Raw genomic sequence first — 4,907 nt, 5'->3', positions numbered from 1 at the left:
TGCGAACCTGCACACAGCTCACAAACACTGGTTATCTGACTAATACCATAGTTAGCTAGAGAATCGATCTTCATAGACAACGCCTTTAGTTGAGCAGTGATAGTTGTAGCTGTATCCATTTCAAGAACTCTGCCATGTGGCAATCTCTGGGTTGGATACTGATATTCTTTATAAGCCATCAGTTCAATTAGCTCATAAGCTTCATACAACTCTTAGCCCATGAGGCTCCACCTGATGCTGCATCAAGCATGGGTCTTGACTGTGCTCTCAAACCGTTATAGAAGCAATTGATGATCATCCAATCAGGCATTCCATGACGAGGACACTTCCTAAGCATCTCCTTGTAGCGCTCCCAAGCTTCACATAGAGATTCTCCTGATTGTTGTGCAAACTAAGTAAGAGCATTCCCGATTGCAGCTGTCTTCGCCATAGGGAAGAATTTAGTGAAAAACTTTTGAGCAAGATCTTCCCAAGTAGCAATCGAACCAGTTGGTAGAGAGTGTAACCAGCTTTTAGCCTTGTCTCTCAGAGAGAATGGGAACAGTCTCAGTTTCACCGCATCCTCAGACACACCATTGAACCTGAAGATGTCGCAGATCTCTATGAAATCCCTGATGTGCATATTTGGATCTTCCATTGGAGAACCCCCAAATTGGACTGAATTCTATACCATTTGAATCGTGCTAGAATTGATTTCAAAGGTATTAGCAGCAATGGCTGGTCTAACAATGCTAGACTAAAAGTTATTGATTTTCGGTTGAGAATAATCCATCAAAGCTTTCGTATCTGCTGCTGGTTCTCCCATTGTAATAAAAACTAGGGTACCTGAAATACACGACTAAAATAAACCTTGTGAGAAAATAATCCGAGTCAGTAAAATTTAACGACCACTGATGACAAGCATATAAATTAAATTTAACACCGAGTCCCCGGCAGCGGCGCCAAAAACTTGTTCGCTGTAATTCTAACCTGAAAATACACGCAAGCATATGTGATCACAAGTAGTATAGATTAAATTAAAGTTTGTTACAACAGAGACTGATTGAAACAAAATATGCGCTTATGTAACAATGTATGGTTATCATTCAATGCTAAGACAAATAAAAAATTGAGTTTTAATTTAACTAAGAGATTATACTAAATAACATTAACTAAAAGAATTAAGATTGAATTACTTATATGAGAATAAACATGGGATTCTAACTTTATTAAATACTTCTTTCAAAGTCTATGTATTTAACCCTAGCATGTGATGGTGATGACAACTAATCAGATAACACGGAATTAATATATGCTAACTTTCATTATACGTATACCCTACTACTAAACATCCACAATTAAGATAGAAGATAGCAGACACCAATTATGTTTAGTCCTTTTATGTCTATAAGAATTGAAAATATAACGGTTTAAGAGCAAGTTAAAATTACCCACGAATTATGGATGTCAATTCATACATAAACCTATGCTAGCATGGCAAGTTTTAAACCTCTATATTCACTGTTGCTTCAATAGAGATTAGCAAACAATCTTAGATGTTGGGTACGCATCAAAGACGAATAAGCACAACCAAACTAGGAAATCATATATCACTACACCCTAAAGATTATAAAAGAATTAACTATTGAAATCCATAAATAAATCTGTTAGAACCCCATGACAACGATTAGTTCATAATCGAACTCATCATCGCCATGGGTTCCAATGAAAATACGATATAAAATAATATAAGAGTACTAGGGTTTAAAGACAAATCAAAAACAAGCATCAAAGTATCAACTATATTGAAGAATATAAAAGTCTTCTTCTCCGTAGTCATCTTGTGCTCTCTAGGTCTTTATATTGCTCTTTCGTGGCTCCTTGTTATTAAAAACGTCTTATTTTTGGCTTATATATGCTTCTGGTGGATCCGGGCCCTCAAAATCATCAAATTCAAGTAGAAACAGGATTCTGGTACAGGCATCCTGTGCGGCTTCCCTGCATCCCGCGTGGGCGGGCGCGCTCTCTGCTTCTCTGGCGCGGCCGCCCCGCATCTCCGCGCGGGCGCGTCAAGCTTCTGAACTTTTCTTCATTTTCTTGTTTTTGCTGTAACTTGAGTTCCGCTTGTCAAAATTCGGTGATTCAACAGTCCACGCTAAGATATTGAGATGCTCTTCAACATGAGAATGGTCTTGACTCCAAAATCTGACCCCCTTTCAGCATATTTCCTTGAAAATCTCATTTATTCTTTCAACTAATGCCTGTAATACAAAAAATACAAAAACACATCAAAAATACCAATAACCTGAGTCCAAAACACCAACTTAAGCTTGTAATAAAGCGTTCTAAGTAGATATAAAATCCCTTTATCACCCCTCTATGGATTCGGGAACAACATGATTCCGATACGAGGAATAATCTACCTACCCGTGGTCTTTGGAACTGCACCCCAGCAGGTCTCCCATGTCATGAAATTCTACGTGATAAGTGCAGCATCCTCCTACAACATGATCCTCGGAGGCCCATGATCACGAAGCTTTGTGCCATTCCTTTAACGATTCACTTGAACCTAAAATTTCCCACCCCGGGAGGTATCGGAGAGCTCAAGGGAGATAGAGACACATCCGGGAGGTGTTACGGAAGGATTTGGTCATGGCGGAACCGAGCCCGAAAACAAGAAGAAGGCAATGGCCCTACCCAAGGGCCAAAGCCGCAAAAAACATCGTGAACACCACAGTAAAAGGATGAAACTGGATGTCAACATGATAGAAGATTCGGGGTACAGCGTAACCAACGCGGATGCCTAAATACAGAAATTCATGGAAGTAAAGGAAAAGACCAAGGTTGAACCCACCGCACAGACTGTTGAGATAGAGTTGGAACCTGGGAACCCCACCCGGAAGCTAAAAATCGGAAAAGGCTTAGAAACAAATCTCCAACGGAAACTCATTCAACTACTAAGGGAGTATGCGGACATGTTTGCATGGGCAACAAAAGATATTCCCAGAGTAGACCGATCGGTTGCAATGCACAGTTTGGATGTGGATCCGCAAAAGAAGCCAATCAAACAGAAATGAAGAAACTTCGCCCCGGAGCGACAGCAAGCTATAGTGAAGAAGTGGAGAAATTGCTCAAGGCCGATGTTATCTACGAGATCAAGTACCCCGACTGGATCGCCAATGTTGTTTTAGTCAAGAAGCTGAGTGGAAAATGGAGAATGTGTGTCGACTACACAAGCCTCAACTCCGCATGCCCAAAAAATTCTTATCCCCTCCCCAAGATGGACCAGCTGGTTGACGTAACTTATGGAAACACTATGTTGAGTTTCATAGATGCCTTCTCAGGGTATAATCAAGTCCGCATGAATTCGAAAGACATCCCCAAAACAGCCTTCACCCATCGGGTAGTCTACACTTTAATCATGATGTCCTTCGGCCTCATTAACGTCGGGGCCACCTTTCAGAAGATGATGAACACTATCTTCAAAGATCAAATAGGGCGCAATATGGAGTCTTACATCGACGACATGATCTCTAAGTCGGTATTAGCCCCGGATCACATAAAGGACCTCAAAGAATGCTTCGACAACTTGCGCAAATACCAAATGAAGCTCAATCTGGAGAAATGTACAATCGGAGTCCCCTTGGGCAAGTTCCTTGGTTTCCTGGTCAGCGAAAGAGGGATCGAAGCAAACCCGGAAAAAATAAACACCATAATGGAAATGAAGATACCCCGCACTTAGAAATATATCCAAAAGTTGGTGGGATGCCTCGCAGACCTTCCCAGGTTTATCATGAAGATTGCAGAAAGATGTCTCCCATTCTTCGACCAACTAAAAGGCACCTGAAACAAAAAATTAATAGATTGGACCCCGGAGTAGGATACAGATTTTGAGGAAGTTAAGCAACATTTGATGAACCCCCCCCCCCCGGTGTTATCAAAAGCAAAGCCTGGAGAACCTCTGTCTCTCTACATCGCCGTCGACCCGAAAGCTGTCTCTTCTGCTCTTGTTCGGGAAGAAGGAGGGGTCCAAAACCCCGTTTAGTTAGTTAGCCAAGTCCTCAAAGATGACGAGACTCAGTACCCAAACTTGGAAAAATTCGCCTTAGCCCTCGTGCACTCTAGCAGAAGTTAAAGCAATATTTCCAAGGCCGATAAATTGGAGTGGTCATGGATCAACAGCTAAGGAAAATCATTCACAAGCCAGATGCATCCAGGAGACTGGTCAACTGGGCAATTGAGCCAAGCCAGTTCAATATCAAATTTATGCCACGGACAACGATAAAGGCCTAGGCCCTGGCTGAATTGGTGATGGAGTGTACCTTTCCGGAGCCACAACAACCCACACCCAGTGGTACTATCTATGAAAGTGACAATCCGAACACAGATTCCTATAAGCTCTATGTGGATGGGTCATCAACAGTCAAAATATCCGGAGTTGGCCTTATTCTAATTAGTCCCGAAGAATTCACCATCCAGCAGGCGATTACTTTCGCCTTCAAAGCGACAAATAACCAAGCAGAATATGAAGCCCTGTTATCTGGACTATGGTTAGTGAAGTCCCTTGAAGTGAAGAGCTGGTCGTATACAGTGACTCCCAGATAGTCGTCAAATAGACGAGCGGTGAATACGTCGCCAAAGCTGAAAAGCTAGCCCAATACCAGACCATGGTTAGAGGTCCCATGGAATTCATCCCAGACACCATCATCCTACAGATCAATAGGGAAGACAACAATAGGGCGGGCGAGCTCTCCAAGTTAGTACAAAACTCCTCAGACCTAAGTTCTTCGATCTACTTTGAAGAGCTACAGATTCCAAGCACTGAAAAGATAAAGATTTTATGCATCAGCAACCTGGATAACTGGATGACTCCCTTCATAGTGTATTTGAAAGACGGAACACTCCCGGAAGACAGGAACAAAGCCATG

At 42.0% G+C, this 4,907-nt stretch overlaps 1 non-coding gene across 1 annotated transcript; it reads left to right on the top strand.

The window, feature by feature from the left end:
* Positions 1–308: 308 nt before the first annotated feature.
* Positions 309–415, top strand: LOC141709180 (small nucleolar RNA R71). The gene has a single exon (XR_012569770.1). It is a non-coding gene; the product is annotated as a small nucleolar RNA R71 (small nucleolar RNA).
* Positions 416–4,907: the final 4,492 nt, after the last annotated feature.

Source organism: Apium graveolens, chromosome 2, assembly GCF_009905375.1.
Source record: "Apium graveolens cultivar Ventura chromosome 2, ASM990537v1, whole genome shotgun sequence".
NCBI classification, from domain to species: Eukaryota; Viridiplantae; Streptophyta; class Magnoliopsida; order Apiales; family Apiaceae; genus Apium; species Apium graveolens.
This window is presented reverse-complemented; position numbering and strand designations above follow the sequence as displayed.